Raw genomic sequence first — 22326 nt, 5'->3', positions numbered from 1 at the left:
GTGTTTCCTTGTCTTGCTAATGTCTATCTAGATCGTATTGACTTCTTGGTCATGGTGGCAGCTGAGGTGAGGATGTGAGATAGGTTTAAGGTTTTTTTCAGAGCTTTTTTTGTCTTCGCAAGTTTGTTTGTGAATATTTTAAGGTTGGCTGTAGTATCACAGTTACTAACCGGGTGAAAGGGCATTTCCCTACTTTATGTTTTGGATGATGATGACAACCCTTTGTGGTCTAAACGTGTGCTATATGTTTCAGGTTCTCGATGCTTAGACTTACATCGGATTGCTATTACCTCTCGAAGGAAAAGATCGAAGACGTGTCCTCTACGTTTTTATTTTCTTTGGTCGTAGAGTACCCGTACTATCAAGAGGGAATCCTCATTAAGAAGCTCTGGGGGAATCAGTTCACGTACACTTTTCTCACCCTCTCTTTGCCTTCCTCAGGTGTGTGTGTGTGAGAGAGTTTTCCTTGCCTCTTCCCCTCTTTCCTGCTCACTGTTTCTGCCCAGCGGTTGTATCGCTCTCTGGAGCGGTTGTACCGCTGGGTCTTGTCGCTCACCAGCTTTTGCTCGAGCGGTTGTACCGCTGCCTCCGGGCGGTGGTACCGCCACCATGCTCTGCAACAGCTAGGGCGGTGGTTCCGTCCATGTACCGCTCAAGTACCGCTCTCGCCTCTAGTTTGATGCTGTTCTTGGGCGGTAGTGGCCCGGTTGGTCCGGTCGTTCCACGATGACCGGTACCACCGGTGGTCCGAGCGGTTCTTCCGCTCAGAACTTAGCCGCCCAAGAGCTCAAGGCCATGCGGTTGTTCCGGCCAGGCACCGCCCAAGTACCGGTCAAGCTCCTGTTTTGATGCGGTGGTTGTGCGGTAGCCAGGCGGTTAGTCCGGTTATCTTTCTTAGCCGGTACTACCGCCCGCCTGTCCGGTTGTACCGCTTGGTAGGGTTCTGCTGTTACACCGTGAGTCCCGGTTGTACCGGGACAAGGACCGGTTGTACCGCTGCAGTGCAAAAACGCAGTAACGGTTGGAATTGTGGGGAGACTATTTAAGGGGGCTTCTCCCACCTACCACTCCTACCTTTGACCTCTCTCACTCCACCATTGATGCCCTTCAAGCTCTCTTGCCCGATCTCTCTCTCTAGCCACTCAAACTTGTTGATTTGCTAGGGATTGAAGGAGGAGACCTAGATCTACACTTCCACCAAAGGATATTTGGTTCCCCCATACTTTCTTGTGTGGATTTTGTTACTCTTGGGTGTTTGAGCACCCTAGACGGTTGAGATCACCTCGGAGCCATATTCCATTGTGGTGAAGCTTCGTGGTTTTGTTGGGAGCCTCCAATTAAGTTGTGGAGAGAGCCCCAACCTTGTTTGTAAAGGTTCGGTAGCCGCCTTCAAGAGCACCAATAGTGGAATCACGGCATCTCGCATTATGTGAGGGCGTGAGGAGAATACGGTGGGCCCTAGTGGCTTCTTGGGGAGCATTGTGCCTCCACACCGCTCCAACGGAGACGTACTTCCTCTCAAAGGGAAGGAACTTCGGCAACACATCCTCGTCTCCACCGTCTCCACTCTTGGTTATCTCGTGCCTTTATTTAAGCAAGCTTACTTGTTTCATATCTCTTGCTTGCTTGTGTACCTATCCTCGTTGCATCATATAGGTTGCTCACCTAGTTGCATTTCTAGACAACCTATTTTGATGCAAAGTTTAACTTGTTAAAGAAAAGCTAAAAATTGTTAGTTGCCTATTCACCCCCCCTCTAGTCAACCATATCGATCCTTTCAATTGGTATCAGAGCCTCGTCTCTTTATTAAGGACTTTACCGTCCAAAGAGTATGGTTGATACCGTAGACGGTGTGGAGGAACACTCCGGTGTGAATCCGATCTCGTCTACGGGAGATGGGGGAACTTCGGTCTCTCGTGAGGAGTTCAATGTGGCCTTGGAGACATTGAAAACCTCCATGACGACCGAAGTCGAAAGCATGTTTACTAAATTTCTTGAGGGGCTTAAACTATCCACCGCACCGTTGAAAGTGGGTGATCCCGCCAACAAGGTTGGACGGATGCTATCCCCGACAAGGGGGAAGCTAGTAGTGAAAAGGCTCCTTCTTCTAGTGGCAAGAATGGCACCGGCATCTTTGCCCATGTGGAACCACCACTTGTTTATGGTGGACCGGTTCCTTCCACTCATTTGAATCATGCCGGTCCTCCCCCTAAGATTGTGAAAAATGAGGATTTTGATTCTTGGGTTTACCGCTTTAAACGTCATTTAAATCATGTGAACACTAACCTTTGGAGAATCATTGAAGAAGGTTTCTATCCACATGATCCAAGCAACTTCACTCCTCGAGAAGCCGCGGACAATCAATTCAATGAGAATGCTCTCTTCATCATTCAAGATGCAATTCCACCCGAAGACCTACCTCATCTTCGTCCCTTTCGCCTTGGCCAAAGATGCATGGCATTGTGTCGTGTCTCTCTACCGGGGAAGCGCAAGCATTCAACGCTCCAACTATGAAGTGGTACAAGATGAGGCCGATGAGTTTGCAATGAAGGAAGATGAAGAACCTCGTGAGCTCTATCGGAGAGTAACCAAACTCGCGGTCTCACTACGAGATCACGGGAGCAAGGACACGGATGACAATTGGATCAAGCGCAAATTCCTCAAGGCAATGATGCCCTATCACAAGGCCATGTCCTCCGTCATTCGTCAAAGACCGGACTTCCACACTTTGACCTCAAGCGAAGTGTTGGATGAGTTTGTGGCCATGAACATTTTGGACAAGACCGCCGACAATGCGGTGCTCCGTTCTCAACGGGCAAAGAAGCCTAACCTTGCATTGAAGGCCAAGCTCATAGTGGAAGAGAAGAAGAGGAAGAAGAGGAGAGCAACCCCGAAGATACGAAGTATGCATATCATGAACACATGGCACTTGCTTCAAGGCAATTTTGGAGCAAGAAAAACTCAAGGCCAAACTTTAGCAAAAACAACTCGAGTGGCACAAGGGGCAAGCAACGTGTAAGGACTTGCTACAATTGCGGCAACGTGAGTCATTTCGTTGCGGAATGCCCGTATGAGAAGAGGGAAGACAATGGTGGCAAACTCATCCGAAAGGACAAGGCCAAGTCGTTCCCCAACAAGAACAACTTCACCAAGAAGACTCATCCCAAGGCCTTGGTTGTGCAAGAAGAGTACAATGAGGACGATGACAATGATGAAGATGATGAGTCGGTTGCCATGGCCTCCGTTGCCATTGCAACAACGTCACGGGTGTCTCTCTTCGACTCACCCAACGAGAGCATCACCGCCAAGTGCCTCATGGCTAAAGCCACCAACAAGGTAACCTCCAACATCAAAACTACCATCATTAATCATCTTTCCCCAACGGATAGCATTAATGAATTTGAGGGAGCTAATGTGGAGGCTAACGAGTTTGAGGCCTTTATGGGCAAACTCAAGGGAAAAATCCAAGAAGCACTTTATTGCTCTCTTGGAACAACTTGGTGAGGCCAATGACATGATCGAGGCACACAAAGACACCATCTCTAAGATGGAAGGACATAGTCGTGACTATGCCGATGATATTTTGGATCTTTTCAATGCTCTTGAGGAAGAGCGTGGTCTTCGTTTGGCTCTTGAGGAGTCACACAACGTAGATCATGCTAAGTTAGAGAAAGATTATGATCATGCCCTCGTCGTTTCTCGTGTGCTAAATTCCGAGAAGGCCAAACTCGGGGTTGATCTTGCTAGACTCAAAGAGGAGTTTGATATACTTGACAAGGCCCATAAGGCCTTGAAGGGTATTCACGCTAGTCTCAAGGAGTCTCATGATCAACTCCAAGTGAAGCTAACTAAGGAGAAAGCAACTTTTCCTCATATGGTTTTAATTGATAATGCAAATGCTACTAACCCGTGTTGTGAGCATATACATCTTGTTGAGGAAAATGGTAAGTTGAAGGAGCAACTTGAGAGAGGTCTTGCGACTTGCATACAAGGCAAGAAGAACCTCAACGATCTATTGACCAACCAAAAGGGAGGTGTGGCCAAGGAAGGGGTTGGGTACGTCCCCGACTCCAAGAACAAGAAGAAGAATGACAAGACCAAACGGCCTCCTCCTCTCATGCAAACCTTTGTGAGGGAGGGAGAGAGTGCCCCCGAGGAGAAGAAGAAGAATAATGTCAAGAAGGGCAATGTCACCCCTCCCAACAAAGCCGGCGATTTTAATCCTTCTTATGTGTTATGTCGTGCTAGTGATGGGCATGTTTATGCCAAATTTGTTGGTTCTCTTCATGAATACATTGAATGGTCTATTTGAGTTCCTAAGACCCTTGTTACTAACATCAAATGACCCATTACAAAATGGGTACCTAAAACCAAGCATTGATCTCTTGTAGGTGTTTGCTTCCGGTGGTGGATCATGGTTGCTTGATAGCGGAGCTACAAATCATATGACCGGAAGCAAGGACTTGGTGGTGGACGTGCACAAGGTTCCATCTATGCCCACCAATGTCGAGTGGGGTGACGCCTCATATTCTAAGGTATTGGGACTTGGCAAGGTGGTCATCTCTCATGATCTCACGATCGAGAAGGTCATGCTTGTTGAGTCCCTTGCATACAATTTACTTTCCGTTCGTCAACTTGCAATCATGAGCTTTGCCACTTTCTTTGATATCGATACCGTGGCCCTCTTGTGGAGCAAGACTCTTAAAGTAGCCTTTGTTGGGCATGTCGAGAACGGTCTATATGTGATTAACTTTTTGGAGCGACCCACTAAGACCGCGACATGCCTAATGGCTAAAGTTGATGTGGGATGGCTTTGGCATCGCCGTTTAGCCCATGTCAATATGAGATCTTTGCAAAGTCTCCTCAAGGGGGACCATGTCCGTGGACTAACGAATGTTAGTTTTGCTAAAGATCATGCTTGCAGTGCCTGTATCAAAGGAAAGCTACATGAGAAGGCTCACCCTCCCACGACTATCATTTATTTAAATAGGCCTTTGGAGCTCCTTCACATGGATCTCTTTGGGCCTCCATCCTTCGATAGTCTTGGAGGTAGGAAGTATTGCTTGGTGATTGTGGATGACTACTCAAGGTACACGTGGGTGTATTTCTTCAAGAGGAAGAGCGAGACCCAACAAACCGTCATTGACTTTGCAAATGAAGCACAACGTCAACACAATGCAAAGATCTTGACAATAAGAAGTGACAACGGCACCGAGTTCAAGAACTACACCTTGGATGAATTTCTTAGTGATGAGGGAATCAAGCATCAATATTCCGCACCATACACCCCTCAACAAAACGGTGTTGCGGAAATGAAGAACCGAACGTTGATGGATGCGGCAAGGACCATGATGGCGGAGTTCAAGTCTCCATACAAATTTTGGGCCGAAGCCATCAACACCGCGTGTCATGCATCCAATCGGCTCTACCTCCGCAAGGGCTTGAACAAGACTCCATATGAGATACTCACCGGTAACAAGCCCAACCTCAAGTACTTCCGGGTGTTCGGGTGTAAGTGTTTCATTCTCAAGAAAGGTGTTCGGTTGTCTAAATTTGAGGCTAGAGCTCATGAGGGCATTGTTGGTTATGCTACAAACTCTCATGCTTACCGTGTCCTCAATAAATCCACGGGACTTATTGAGGAGACGTGTAACGTGGAGTTTGATGAGAATAACGGCTCCCAAGTGGAGCAAAGTGGCACTTGTGATGTAGGTGATGAAATTCCTCCTCAAGCCATAAGAAGAATGGGTGTTGGTTTTATCCTACCCATTGAGGAACCCCTTGTGGCCGAAGGAGAAGGACAATGCTCCACTCAAGTGGAGCCATCACCAACCCAAGGCCCACACGCTTCCGAAGAACAAAGTGAAGGCCCTCAACCTCATGAACAAGACCAAGGGCAAGATCATACTCAAGACGGTGTTGACACACCAAGTGATGCCCAAGGTCAAGTTCTCTCCCCCGAGCAAGTTCAAGATCAAGAACAAGTTCATGATGGCGCTCAATATGATCAAGTAACCGCTCCTCAACTCACCACCGAGGAGGAATTAGAGCGTCGTGCCGCCAAGATTGCATCCAAGCTCTCCACCAAGGATCATCTCATGACGAATGTGCTTGGAAGCTTAAGAAAGGGGGTAAGCACTCGTAGACAATTAGCAAATTATTGTGAGCATCACGCATTTGTCTCTTGTGTGGAACCCCACAAGGTCTATGAGGCGCTAGAAGATCCGGATTGGCTCAATGCCATGCACGAAGAACTCAACAACTTCGAGCGCAAAAAAGTGTGGATATTGGTGCCAAGGCCAACGGGGAACCACAATGTCATTGGAACCAAGTGGATATTCAAGAACAAGCAAGATTGCCCATGGGATTATCATTCACAACAAGGCTCGTTTGGTAGCATAATGCTACTCCCAAGTCGAGGGTATCGACTACGGTGAAACCTTTGCTCCCGTTGCTCGTCTTGAATCCATTCGCATGTTAATTTCATATGCTTCTCATCATAATTTTAAGTTACAACAAATGGATGTGAAGAGTGCTTTTCTTAATGGTCCCATTAATGAATTGGTTTACGTCAAGCAACCCCTCGGGTTCGAGGATCCCTACTTTCCCGATCATGTGTATCAACTCGATAAGGCGCTCTATGGCCTTAAACAAGCCCCACATGCGTGGTATGACCACCTTACCGAGTTTTTACAAGACTGTGGTTTTGAAGTTGGGCTAATCGACTCCACTCTTTTTACTAAGAAGGTCAAAGGGGAGTTGTTTGTGTGCCAATTATATGTTGATGATATTATCTTTGGTTCTCCTCACAAAGCTTTCAATGAGGAATTTGCCGCTCTCATGACCTCAAAGTTCGAGATGTCCTCCATGGGAGAGTTGAAGTTCTTTCTAGGGTTCGAAGTGAAGCAAAGAAGAGAAGGAACCTTCATCAATAAATCCAAATACACTCAAGACATGCTCAAGAGATTCAAGCTAAGTGACGTCAAGCCGGCTTCCACTCCAATGCCCACCAAGTGCCAACTTGACTTAGATCCCAATGGTAAAGTGGTGGATCAAAAGGTATATCGTTCCATGATTGGATCCTTGCTTTACCTTTGTGCATCTAGACCGGACATCATGTTGAGTGTGGGAATTTGTGCACGGTTTCAAGCCGCACCTAAGGAAAGTCACTATGTGGCGGTCAAACGAATACCCCAAACTTTGGCCTATGGTACCCTAGAGGATCAAACTTCAAGCTTGTAGGGTACTCGGATTCCGATTGGGCGGGAGACAAAGTGGATAGGAATTCCACTTCCGGAGGGTGCCAATTCCTTGGTTGCTCTTTGGTAAGTTGGTCTTCCAAAAAGCAAAGTTGTGTGTCTCTCTCGTCCACTGAGGCGGAGTATGTTGCCGCCGGTAGTTGTTGTGCTCAACTCCTATGGATGAGGCAAACTTTAAAGGATTATGGTGTCACTTGTGACAAAGTGCCTCTTTGGTGTGACAATGAAAGTGCCATCAAGATCTCTCTCAATACGGTGCAACATTTCAAGATGAAGCATATTGAGATCCGGTATCACTTCATCCGGGATCACATTAGACGAGGAGAGATCGAGCTCAACTATGTCAACACTCATGACAACCTTGCAGATATTTTCACGAAGCCCTTAGATGAAGCAAGATTTCGCGAGTTAAGGCATGAGCTAAATATCATTGATTCGAGCAATGTGGCTTGAACCCTTGCACACCCTACCATGCTCAACTTGTTGTCTAGTTTAGGTGTAGGCATGGACATAGGGGGAGTGTTGTTCTCTCAATGAACTCTCCCTCCCCCCATTATGCATAAATTGATTGTGTCTTTCACATTAGCCATATTTGATGGTACTTGTGCTTCAAAGACGAGTTTTGGTCATGGACCCAAGGATAATTCTTCGCGGTGCCATACCAATTGACTCAAACATAGGTGGCCTCGGCCACCGTCCTCTCTTCGGGGAGTTGGAGTTAGCCTTACTGTTCTCGTGTTGTTTTCTCTCTTTCTCTCTTTGCTCTTTGTGTTAGGTTCTCCTAGGGTGTTGTTTCTCTCCTGTTTTTGTGCCCCTTCTTCCTCCCTTCGGATTGCACTCATTTGATCTTGGCTTGGGCTTAGGTGGTCGGGCGGTACAACCGGTACCACGAGCGGTTCTACCGCTGGTACTGGGTTGTGCCGTCCCAAGGGTTTCCGTTCGGTGCCTAGGCGGTTCCACCGCACAATCCCACGGTAACCCACGTCCGGTACTACCGGTTGTTGCCGTGCGGTACTACCGCTGCCTTCCAGGCACCGGAAGTACCGCCTCCATCCACCGGTCTGTACCAGACGAGCGGTACAACCGCTCCCCTAAGCGGTTCTACCGGGGCGTGCGTACGGGCCTATATATACTCGACGAGGCTGAAGGGTTGTAATTTCCCTTCGTCCTCTTTCCTCTTTTTCTTGCCCTAGCCGCCGGCCATCTCTACCCCTGCCCCGGAGTGCGTCTCGTGCTTCGGATCCATGGCTCTCCGTGGATTCTCTCCGTGGAGGCCTTCCGAACTCTTCCCATGGATGGTGGTAATGCCTCGTGTTCTTTGCCTCTAGATTTTTGTTTAGGGTTTTCCTTGCCTAGGGCTTTACCCATCTTTCTGCGTTTAGTGTTCGATCTATGGCTTAGAAGAGTTCTTTGTTAGCCTCCTGTCTTGTTTGCAGCACTTAGAATTCGGAATATTACTTGTGTGATTCGTATGCCTCGGTTAGATCTATCTTCCCTGGTAGTGCCACTGTCAGCGGTTCTACCGCCCCTACGGGTGGTACAACCGCTGGAGCGGTACTACCGGCGGAAGATCCGGTACAACCGGAGTATATCAACCACTAAGCACTGTTCTATCTTCTCTGTTGTTGCAACTTGTTCCTTTTCTGCTAGTGGGTGCAATCCTCTCATCCTTGTTGGGTTTTTGTGTGTTCTTTTCGTGTGTGTGTTCAGGTGGCTCTAGTTCTCGCTCTGCTCCTCGCAAGACCAAGAAGAGGGCGTGAAGGACCTTGCGCCCGGTTGTGTCAGATGATGAAGAAGTTGTGATTCCCACCAAGCCCACTCGCCATGAAAAGTCTGCAGCTGCTAAGCAACGTGTGGTCATGCCGTTGCATCGTTGGAAAGCCAAGGATTGGGAAGCCTACTGCTCAAAGAATCCATATGAGGTTCCCATTGCTCCCCGTTGGACCACTGTTCAGTTCCGGAATGAGATGCAAGTGCGGATTGTTCATGAACTCTTTGAGCACAACAAGAATAGATATGCCAAGCAGTGGACGATTGATTTTGATCATTGGAGGAATAACATGGAGTATTTTGGTGAGGCATTAGCTCTCTGCGAGGAGTTTGATCTTGTCAAGATCATGTCGGTCAACTGTGACTTTGATGTTCAACTCATCCATTAGTTCTATGCCACGGTTCATTTTGGGGAAGATGATGCGCGCACTCTCACCTTCATGTGTCGCGATGAATTGTTTCACGTTCCCTAGAGGGCTTTCTGCAATGCTATTGGGTACGAGGATACCGGTCTGCAAAGAAGGGGTGGCGTTCGCCCTCATGATTTTCCTGAGTCCATGCCTAAGGAGAAGCTTGCCCCTATGTACATTCGGGGCCATGGGATTATTGGAGAATCCAAGGATTTGGAGAAGGTCTATGACATCATGCACCGAGTGTTCCGCAATGTGCTCTTGCCCAAGGTGGGCAATCAAGATGAAATTCATGGCTATCTGGTTGATTTGATGGTTGCTATGAAGACCATGGTGGGGACAGGGGCAATGTTTGATGTGTCAAATTGGCTGTGGCATGAGATGTACAACATGGTCATCTACCGTAAAGTCCCAATCTACGCTCCGTTTGTCATGTGCTTTCTGAACTCTGTGTGGGCTGTTCGTCGTCCTGGAGAGCTCCTCACTTCTCCAGACAACCTCACTGTTCATGAGGTCAAGCTCCTTAAGAAGAAGAAGCATGCCGAGCCTCACTTCCTTGAACATGCTCCCGAGGATGTCTATGCTACTTCTGACGATGAGGACTTTGAGCTGGAGCCAGGGGCCAAGCCTTCGTGGGTGGCCAAACTTACTGCCAAGGTAAAGAAGACCTTTTGTCTCCAGGCTGACATCCAGAAGAAGATGTATGAGGCACATGTCAATGAGAAGTTCGCACGGCGTCGCCAAATTGCAATGATGAAGCACCTCAACATGCAGGTTCAGAGTGGCTCTGAGAAGAGCATCACCCCAGAAGAGCGTTGGATCTCTACCCATAGCACCTGGACTGATGATGAAGCCCCTCCCCAGCCATCATCCTCGTTTGCAGCAGCTGACAATGCCATGGAAGAATCTGATCACGACGACGAGGACGACTCTGATGATGAAGATCCAGATGCGACTGAGGAGTCAGAGGAGGACGCCTGAGCTTTGGGTCTCTAGCTTCGCTCTTTTCCTTTTTGGTGTCTTGATGCCAAAGGGGGAGAGGGTTCTATAGGTCTCAGGGATTTGCTTGGGTTGTTTTCTCTTGTTCTTGTGTTTTTGTGTTTGTTTGTGGACTTGTTTTGTTCCGTGCTGTGTGTGAGACTTGCTAGACTTGCTACTCCGTTTATTCGTAGGTCTTTATCATTATAATTGCCTCTAAGTATTATATTGTATATCCTTTTGAGCTCAGAGTGATGAGTCTATAAAATCTAGGGGGAGTCTAGTCCTGAAAGTGTGCCCATGCTTTCTAATCAGCTAGGTATTGTATGGTGGCACATCTATAGTTCTGAAGGATGGGTCTCTGAAGGAAATATGCCCTAGAGGCAATAATAATGTTATTATTTTATTTCCTTATATCATGATAAATGTTTATTATTCATGCTAGAATTGTATTAACCGAAAACATAATACATGTGTGAATACATAGACAAACAGAGTGTCACTAGTATGCCTCTACTTGACTGGCTCGTTAATCAAAGATGGTTATGTTTCCTAACCATAAGACATGTGTTGTCATTTGATTAACGGGTCACATTATTAGGAGAATGATGTGATTGACATGACCCATTCCATTAGCTTAGCACCCGATCGTTTAGTGTGTTGCTATTGCTTTCTTCATGACTTATACATGTTCCTATGACTATGAGATTATGCAACTCCCGTTTGCCGGAGGAACACTTTGTGTGCTACCAAACGTCACAATGTAACTGGGTGATTATAAAGGAGCTCTACAGGTGTCTCCAAAGGTACATGTTGGGTTGGTGTATTTCGAGATTAGGATTTGTCACTCCGATTGTCGGAGAGGTATCTCTGGGCCCTCTCGGTAATGCACATCACATAAGCCTTGCAACTAATGAGTTAGTTGCGAGATGATGTATTACGAAACGAGTAAAGAGACTTTCTGGTAACAAGATTGAACTAGGTATTGAGATACCGACGATCGAATCTCGGGCAAGTAACATACCGATGACAAAGGGAACAACGTATGTTGTTATGCGGTCTGACCGATAAAGATCTTCGTAGAATATGTAGGAGCCAATATGAGCATCCAGATTCCGCTATTGGTTATTGATCGGAGACGAGTCTCGGTCATGTCTATATTGTTCTCGAACCCGTAGGGTCCGCACGCTTAAGGTTTCGATGACAGTTATATTATGAGTTTATGAGTTTTGATGTACCGAAGTTAGTTCGGAGTCCCGGATGTGATCATGGACATAACGAGGAGTCCCGAAATGGTCGAGACATAAAGATTGATATATTGGACGGCTATATTCGGACACCGGAAGTGTTCCGGGTGATTTCGGAGAAAACCGGAGAGCCGGAGGGTTACCAGAACCCTCCCGGGAGAAGTAATGGGCCATATGGGCCTTAGTGGAGAGAGAGAGGGGCAGCCAGGGTGGGCTGCGCACCTCCTCCCCCCTTGGTCCGAATTGGACTAGGAGAGGGGGGGCGGCACCCCCTTTCCTTCTCCCTCCCCACTTCCTTCCCCCTCCTAGTAGGAGTCCTACTCCTACTAGGAGGAGGACTCCTCCTTGGCGCGCCTATAGGGCCGACCGGCCTCCTCCCCTTGCTCCTTTATATACGGGGGCAGGAGGCATCCCTAGACAGACAAGTTGATCCACGTGATCGTTTTCTTAGCCGTGTGCGGTGCCCCCTTCCACCATAATCCTCGATAATATTGTAGCGGTGCTTAGGCGAAGCCCTGCGACGGTAGAACATCAAGATCGTCACCACGCCGTCGTGCTGACAGAACTCTTCCCCGATGCTTTGCTGGATCGGAGTCCGGGGATCATCATCGAGCTGAACGTGTGCTAAAACTCAGAGGTGCCGTAGTTTCGGTGCTTGATCGGTCGGGCCGTGAAGACGTACGACTACATCAACTGCGTTGTGCTAACGCTTCCGCTGTCGGTCTATAAGGGTACGTAGATCACACTCTCCCCTCTCATTGCTGTGCATCACCATGATCTTGCGTGTGCGTAGGAATTTTTTTGAAATTACTACGTTCCCCAACAGTGGCATCCGAGCCTAGGTTTTATGTGTTGATGTTATATGCACGAGTAGAACACAAGTGAGTTGTGGGCGATATAAGTCATACTGCTTACCAGCATGTCATACTTTGGTTCGGCGGTATTGTTGGACGAAGCGGCCCGGACCGACATTACGCATACGCTTATGCGAGACCGGTTCTCCCGACATGCTTTGCACAAAGGTGGATAGCGGGTGACAGTTTCTCCAATTTTAGTTGAACCGAGTGTGGCTACGCCCGGTCCTTGCGAAGGTTAAAACAGCACCAACTTGACAAACTATCGTTGTGGTTTTGATGCGTAGGTAAGATTGGTTCTTGCTTAAGCCCGTAGCAGCCACGTAAAACTTGCAACAACAAAGTAGAGGACGTCTAACTTGTTTTTGCAGGGCATGTTGTGATGTGATATGGTCAAGACATGATGCTAAAATTTTATTGTATGAGATGATCATGTTTTGTAACCAAGTTATCGGCAACTGGCAGGAGCCATATGGTTGTCGCTTTATTGTATGCAATGCAATTGCGCTGTAATGCTTTACTTTATCACTAAGCAGTAGCGATAGTCGTGGAAGCATAAGATTGGCGAGACAACAACGATGCTACGATGGTGATCAAGGTGTCGCGCTGGTGACGATGGTGATCACGACGGTGCTTCGAAGATGGAGATCACAAGCACAAGATGATGATGGCCATATCATATCACTTATATTGATTGCATGTGATGTTTATCTTTTATGCATCTTATCTTACTTTGATTGACGGTAGCATTTTAAGATGATCTCCACTAATTATCAAGAAGTGTTCTCCCTGAGTATGCACCATTGTGAAAGTTCTTCGTGCTGAGACACCACGTGATGATCGGGTGTGATAGGCTCTACGTTCAAATACAATGGGTGCAAAACAGTTGCACACGCGGAATACTCAGGTTATACTTGACGAGCCAAGCATATACAGATATGGCCTCGGAACACGGAGACCGAAAGGTCGAGCATGAATCATATAGAAGATATGATCAACATAGTGATGTTCACCAATGAAACTACTCCATCTCACGTGATGATCGGACATGGTTTAGTTGATTTGGACCACGTAATCACTTAGAGGATTAGAGGGATGTCTATCTAAGTGGGAGTTCTTTAGCAATATGATTAATTGAACCTAAATTTATCATGAACTTAGTACCTGATTGTATATTGCTTGTTTATGTTTGATTGTAGATAGATGGCCCGTGCTGTTGTTCCGTTGAATTTTAATGCGTTCCGTGAGAAAGCAAAGTTGAAAGATGATGGTAGCAATTACACGGACTGGGTCCATAACTTGAGGATTATCCTCATTGCTGCACAGAAGAATTACGTCCTGGAAGCACCGCTGGGTGCCAGGCCTGCTGCTGGAGCAACACCAGATGTTATGAACGTCTGGCAGAGCAAAGTTGATGACTACTCGATAGTTCAGTGTGCCATGCTTTACGGCTTAGAATCGGGACTTCAACGACGTTTTGAACGTCATGGAGCATATGAGATTTTCCAGGAGTTGAAGTTAATATTTCAAGCAAATGCCCGGATTGAGAGATATGAAGTCTCCAATAAGTTCTATAGCTGCAAGATGGAGGAGAACAGTTCTGTCAGTGAGCATATACTCAAAATGTCTGGGTATAATAATCACTTGATTCAATTGGGAGTTAATCTTCCAGATGATTGCGTCATTGATAGAATTCTCCAATCACTACCACCAAGCTACAAGAGCTTCGTGATGAACTATAATATGCAAGGGATGAATAAGACTATTCCCGAGCTCTTCGCAATGCTGAAAGCTGCGGAGGTAGAAATCAAGAAGGAGCATCAAGTGTTGATGGTCAACAAGACCACTAGTTTCAAGAAAAAGGGCAAAGGGAAGAAGAAGGGGAACTTCAAAAAGAACAACAAGCAAGTTGCTACTCAAGAGAAGAAACCCAAACCTGGACCTAAGCCTGAAACTGAGTGCTTCTACTGCAAGCAGACTGGTCACTGGAAGCGGAACTGCCCCAAGTATTTGGCGGATAAGAAGGATGGCAAGGTGAACAAAGGTATATGTGATATACATGTTATTGATGTGTACCTTACTAATGCTCGCAGTAGCACCTGGGTATTTGATACTGGTTCTGTTGCTAACATTTGCAACTCGAAACAGGGACTACGGATTACGCGAAGATTGGCTAAGGACGAGGTGACGATGCGCGTGGGAAATGGTTCCAAAGTCGATGTGATCACGGTCAGCACGCTACCTCTACATCTACCTTCGGGGTTAGTATTAGACCTAAATAATTGTTATTTGGTGCCAGCGTTAAGCATGAACATTATATCTGGATCTTGTTTGATGCGAGATGGTTATTCATTTAAATCAGAGAATAATGGTTGTTCTATTTACATGAGTAATATCTTTTATGGTCATGCACCCTTAAAGAGTGGTCTATTCTTATTAAATCTCGATAGTAGTGACACACATATTCATAATGTTGAAACCAAAAGATGCAGAGTTGATAATGATAGTGCAAATTATTTGTGGCACTGCCATTTGGGTCATCTCGGTGTAAAGCGCATGAAGAAACTCCATACTGATGGACTTTTGGAACCACTTGATTATGAATCGCTTGGTACTTGCGAACCGTGCCTTATGGGTAAGATGACAAAAACACCGTTCTCCGGTACTATGGAGAGAGCAACATATTTGTTGGAAATCATACATACAGATGTATGTGGTCCGATGAATGTTGAGGCTCGTGGCGGATATCATTATTTTCTCACCTTCACAGATGACTTAAGCAGATATGGGTATATCTACTTAATGAAACATAAGTCTGAAACATTTGAAAAGTTCAAAGAATTTCAGAGTGAAGTTGAAAATCGTTGTAACAAGAAAATAAAATTCCTACGATCTGATCGTGGAGGAGAATATTTGAGTTACGAGTTTGGTGTACATTTGAAACAATGCGGAATAGTTTCGCAACTCACGCCACCCGGAACACCACAACGTAATGGTGTGTCCGAACGCCGTAATCGTACTTTACTTGATATGGTGCGATCTATGATGTCTCTTACTGATTTACCGCTATCGTTTTGGGGTTATGCTCTAGAGACGGCCGCATTCACGTTAAATAGGGCACCATCAAAATCCATTGAGACGACGCCTTATGAACTGTGGTTTGGCAAGAAACCAAAGTTCTCGTTTCTGAAAGTTTGGGTTGCGATGCTTATGTGAAAGAGCTTCAACCTGATAAGCTCGAACCCAAATCGGAGAAATGTGTCTTCATAGGATATCCAAAGGAAACTATTGGATACACCTTCTATCACAGATCCGAAGGCAAAACTTTTGTTGCTAAATTCAGAAACTTTCTAGAGAACGAGTTTCTCTCGAAAGAAGTGAGTGGGAGGAAAGTAGAACTTGATGAGGTAACTGTACCTGCTCCCTTATTGGAAAGTAGTACATCACAGAAACCAGTTTCTGTGACACCTACACCAATTAGTGAGGAAGCTAATGATGATGATCATGAAACTTCAGAACAAGATACTACTGAACCTCGTAGATCAACCAGAGTAAGATCTGCACCAGAGTGGTACGGTAATCCTGTTCTGGAAGTCATGCTACTAGATCATGATGAACCTACGAACTATGGAGAAGCGATGGTGAGCCCAGATTCCGCAAAATGGCTTGAAGCCATGAAATCTGAGATGGGATCCATGTATGAGAACAAAGTATGGACTTTGGTTGACTTGCCCAATGATCGGCAAGCAATTGAGAATAAATGGATCTTTAAGAAGAAGACTGATGCTGACGGTAATGTTACTGTCTACAAAGCTCGACTTGTCGCAAAAGGTTTTCGACAAGTTCAAGGGATTGACTATGATGAGACCTTCTCACCCGTAGCGATGCTTAAGTCTGTCCGAATCATGTTAGCAATTGCCGCATTTTATGATTATGAAATTTGGCAGATGGATGTCAAAACTGCATTCCTAAATGGATTTCTGGAAGAAGAGTTGTATATGATGTAGCCGGAAGGTTTTGTCAATCCAAAGGGAGCTAACAAAGTGTGCAAGCTCCAGCGATCCATTTATGGACTAGTGCAAGCCTCTCGGAGTTGGAATAAACGCTTTGATAGTGTGATCAAAGCATATGGTTTTGTACAGACTTTTGGAGAAGCCTGTATTTACAAGAAAGTGAGTGGGAGCTCTGTAGCATTTCTGATATTATATGTTGATGACATATTACTAATCGGAAATGATATAGAATTTCTGGATAGCATAAAGGGATACTTGAATAAGAGTTTTTCAATGAAAGACCTCGGTGAAGCTGCTTACATATTGGGCATTAAGATCTATAGAGACAGATCAAGACGCTTAATTGGACTTTCACAAAGCACATACCTTGACAAAGTTTTGAAAAAGTTCAAAATGGATCAAGAAAAGAAAGGATTCTTGCCTGTGTTACAAGGTGTGAAATTGAGTAAGACTCAATCCCTGACCAATGCAGAACATAGAGAGAAAATGAAAGATGTTCCCTATGCTTCAGCCATAGGCTCTATCATGTATGCAATGCTGTGTACCAGACCTGATGTGTGTCTTGCTATAAGTCTAGCAGGGAGGTACCAAAGTAATCCAGGAGTGGATCACTGGACAGCGGTCAAGAACATCCTGAAATACCTGAAAAGGACTAAGGATATGTTTCTCATATATGGAGGTGACAAAGAGCTCATCGTAAATGGTTATGTTGATGCAAGCTTTGACACTGATCCGGACGATTCTAAATCGCAAACCGGATACGTGTTTACATTAAACGGTGGAGCTGTCAGTTGGTGCAGTTCTAAACAAAGCATTGTGGCGGGATCTACATGTGAAGCGGAGTACATAGCTGCTTCGAAAGCAGCAAACGAAGGAGTCTGGATGAAGGAGTTCATATCCGATCTAGGTGTCATACCTAGTGCATCGGGTCCAATGAAAATCTTTTGTGACAATACTGGTGCAATTGCCTTGGCAAAGGAATCCAAATTTCACAAGAGAACCAAGCACATCAAGAGACGCTTCAATTCCATCCGGGATCTAGTCCAGGTGGGAGACATAGAGATTTGCAAGATACATACGGATCTGAATGTTGCAGACCCATTGACTAAGCTTCTTCCACGAGCAAAACATGATCACACTACTAGGAAAAGGCCTACTAATGGCGCACCAGTTTTGCCTACTAATGGCACATCACTGGTGCGCCATTAGTATCACGCCACTAGTATTTATTACTAATGGCGCACCACAGGTGCGCCATTAGTATCTGGTATACTAATGGCGCACCACCCAGTGCGCCATTAGTATATAACACCATGCGCCATTAGTATGCCTCCCAGGGCCATATTTAACCATGTGCTTTGGCACACTAATGGCGCACTGCGGATGGATGCGCCATTAGTATACTTGGCATACTAATGGCGCACTCTGTAGTGATGCGCCATTAGTATGAATATTAGGTTTTATTTTTTTTACTTTTCTGATTTTTGCACAGGTTACAAAATATATTATTTGACTGAATATAGACAGTAGCACACAGCAACAGCAGATTCATCGAATACAATAGAAGATTAGTCTCCGAATACAATTCATCATATTAGTCTCCGAATTCAAAAGACCGAACAAAGATAAAACATTACAAGTCTCGAGACCGCGAGTATCGAGTTTGTCGGAAGTAATACTAATCCTAACAAGTCCTACTAATCATCATCATACAACTTCTACTCGTTATTCATAACAAGTCATACGATCATCATCTTGATAGTCATCGAACCAACCCTACTTAATTGTTCTTAGCACATGATCATCAGTATTAGGCAGGACCTAAATACCCTATTTAAGCTAAAATAGCATAAAACAATATAGACCCTGACTCTCCATTATGGAGAATGGAGAACATCCTGTCTCCAATTCTTGCGCTTCGCTTCCTTTTGCTTCCAAGAAGCTCCTTACGACTGTCCATACATTTTTTCCATCCTTTGATTTTCATGTCTCCACTTCTTTTAGAAATCTCGTATGGACAGTTGAGATTCGTAGGACGACCTGGCTGTATGTTCAAAACATTAACACTACCTTTCTGATACATCATATGAGGCACACAATTCTCTGGGATTATCTGTTGAAAAACATAGTAATAACTTCATAGTTAGCAATGATGTACTAGTTTTAGAAGTATGCAAAAGATGCACGGATGTCGTAATAGTAAAAATCTTACCAGGGTATCTCCATGGTAGTTACCGTAGTTGAACACATGCACTAGTGGCACGTATTTACCATAATGTTGAGGAGTTTGATTGTGGATAGTGTAATTCTCAATGTCAGTACAAAATCCGACCAGATGATTTTTCTCCTTGTAAGTTGTTAATTCGGAGCCATCGGTGTAGTGGGTTTTGTCTACCATCTCCCGCACATTCTTTGAACAATAAAAATAAGCTGTCAATGGAAATAAGCTGTCAACTATTTTGAAATAAACAATATAAATTAGCTAATAACTATGTTTGAGAAACTCACATAGCGGTAGAACTGGAGGCGTATCAACAAGGACCCAAATGTCCATATTGTCTTGGTTGATGTCAGGATTACCAAGATCCATGGTGATAAGCATACCCTCATCAAAACCATACATCTTGCAAAATGCTTCCCAATTTTTGCAACCAAAATGGGTTACGCTCTCAGAATTATATAGATTTACTTCAAAGTCCACATCGTGATGAGTCCTTAGGTGAATTTTCTTTGTTTCAGAAATTTCATGGTCTTCAAAATCCATCCTCTCCAAGACATAGCGTCTTGCATGGCATGGGATAAGCTATACTCGAATTGTAAAAGATGAAAATTACACGTTGAAATAGTTGAAGTCATGCTTAATTATGAAAATAACACTTGTCGTGTTGTGTACCGTTTCAACTTCGAAGGTCTCCTCGAGCTTAATGCTGAAGCGCCGATCATCGTCCAGGTGAGGCATGTCGCACAGACCTCGATCGTCGTGGCACCAGTCGCACTCCGCCGGGAGACTTTCGTCGTCCGATGATGATGACGACATATCCTACGTTCATAATTCAAAACTACATCATTTAGGGTTTGTCGACACCGAGGCATCCTAAAAGCTAAGCTTTTATCATTTAGGGTTTGTCGACGCTGAGGCACCCTAAAAGCCTAAGCTTTCATCATTTAGGTTCTTATCGACACCGAGGCACCCTAAAAGCCAAGGTTTTATCATTTAGGGTTTGTCGACGTCGAGGGCACCCTAAAAGCCTAAGCTTTCATCATTTAGGTTTTGTCGACGCCGTGCATGCATTAGTCGCAAGTACCCCATATGTCCTATTTTTAGCAAAGTCATGCTAAAATTAACGGAAAATTTCGGCATGGCCTTTGCTAAAAATAGGACATATGGAGTACCCGAATTTGCCGGAACAGAAGTTAATCGACATTCCGGCAAACTCAAGGGCCTCTCGGGGTACCTGCAAATTCATCACGACACAATGGTCGGAGACAAAACCCAGCAAACTAGCAAGATGATCATCATCTTTAAAAGTCATTACTTGTCAAATACAGAAGAAGGAACAATTTATTTGTGACATAGTTGGCCCATACAGAAGAAGCAACACCCTGCACTAGCCTAAAAACAAGTGAAGTTTCACCCATATAAGAACAACTTTATAAAAACAGAGAAGTTGCTATGTTTTTTCTACTGCTAGGAAAAACATCACTCATTGGAAATGAAAATCTCAGTACCAGCATTTTGAACTTTGAAATGAAATACAGTAGTAGTATTAGTAGTATATGGAGTAGTATCTTGTCTAGTAGTAGTATTAGTTGTATATGGAGTAGCAAGTTTTGCCTCAGAGACCGCAAAAGCTATGTTTTTTCTCAATTCAGATAGCTAAGTGGAAAACCACGTCAAGTCCTGTTTTAATACTCTATTTCTCAATGCATGCAATTGGTTTCATCTGGACTACATCATAGAACCACCAATAAAGGACACTGAAAAAATATATAGAGATGCCTACGGTTCCTATCCTTGAGTAGCATGATTAGAGATGAGTAGATCTCCTAAAGGTGTCATAGCACCTGCTGTTACTCTTGGAAGCAATGCAAACATGTAAAAGTTATTACTGTTGACAATACTACTCAAATATCCAACTATCAGGACACAAGGCATGATAATCCATCTAATCTAATGAAATCTGAACTCAACTTGATCATGGTTCATGCCCTCAGACACATCAGCACCTCAAGAATGCCATGACAAAAATGAAAAGGACCAAGACAATCACCACACAAGTGAAGAGAGAACTCGGGGCCTCTTTGACAAAAATGAAAAGGACCAATACAATGAAAAGGACCAGTGAGATGAAAAAACTAAGGTAAGGGGGGACATCAAAACGCAGAAGTGCATAACACAAGCTCACCGACATAGACACACATAACAGCCGCACAACAGCATAGACATTAAACATGTGCAGAGATCACAATCAACAGAGGCATAACAGTAGAAATTACAGGTGTAGATTGCTCTGTTCAACAAACTTCCTATCAGTCCAACAATGTTTCTGAATCTAAACTTTTTCAGTTAACAGAACCTAAACCTGACAATGTTCAGTTAACAGAAGGGGGGGAGGGGAACCGGTGCAGCTCACCGAGAGGAAGACGATGGCGAGCTCGTGCGGGGATCGACGGTGAGGCCACGGTGGCCGGAGGTGGAAGAAGGCGCAGACGCCCTAGACGGTGGAGGCGTCGGTGTCGTAGAGGTGCCGGAGACCTTGCCCTGCGAGACAGAGAAGGGGCCGTCAGCCCCGGCGCAGGCGGGGGCAAGGGGAGGAGGAGGAGGGGAAGGGGAGGAGGAGGGTCGGGGGGGGTACGGTGCTGCGTCGCTGCTCGGCGCCGACGGCGAGGAGGAAGGCGAAGACGTTGAGGGTCGGGGCGGCGGGGGTGGGGGGCCGGGGGCGGTGGGGGCGGCGGGGGTGGGGGCGCGGGGGCGGCGGGGGTGGAGTCCGGCGGGGGTCGGGGCGGCGGCGTCGTGGGTCTGGCGAGGGAGAGAGGGACGAAAGGGGATCTCTGGCGAGGGAGAGGGAGGACTTAGCTATAGGGGGAAGCTTACTAATGGCGCACCACCCGTCGGTGCGCCATTAGAAATCCTTTTTTTAGATAGCAATGGCGCACCCACCGCCGGTGCGCCATTAGAAATCTTTTTTTAGATAGCAATGGCGCACCACCAGGCCGGTGCGCCATTAGTATATTTATTATTATTATTTTTTAATAAATGAATATGAATATGAAACAGTAATATTTTTTATAAAAACAGTAATAATTGTTGTTTAACAACAATTGTAGTCTATAATTTTTTATAATTATTTTTTAGAAAATGAATATGAATATGAAACAGTAATAATTTTTTACAAAAATAGTAATAATTTTTTAAAAAATATCATCAAATTTGTTATTTGAAAATATCATCGGCGGTGGAGTGGGGGAGGGTGCGGGGGGTCGTCGGCGGCGGTGGAGCGGGGGAGGGTGCGGGGGGTCGGCGGCGGCGGTGGAGCGGGGGGAGGGTGCGAGGGGGGGGGGTGCTCGAGGCGAGGGGGATCTGGCGAGGGGGATAGCTATCGAGAGGGAGGGGGATCGAGATCGAGTGTCCTCATGAATATTCAATATTTTTTCATATGGAATATGAAAAATATCATCAAATTTGGAAAAATATTCATGAATTCAAAAAGTGCCCATGAAATTTAAAAATATTCATGATATCAAAAAGTAAAAAAGTGCCCATTACTAGTTTAAACTAGTAATGGCGCACTATG

Source organism: Triticum urartu, chromosome 5 (genome assembly GCF_003073215.2).
Source record: "Triticum urartu cultivar G1812 chromosome 5, Tu2.1, whole genome shotgun sequence".
NCBI classification, from domain to species: Eukaryota; Viridiplantae; Streptophyta; class Magnoliopsida; order Poales; family Poaceae; genus Triticum; species Triticum urartu.
The sequence above is the reverse complement of the archived record's forward strand: the minus strand, read 5'-3'. Positions refer to the sequence as shown.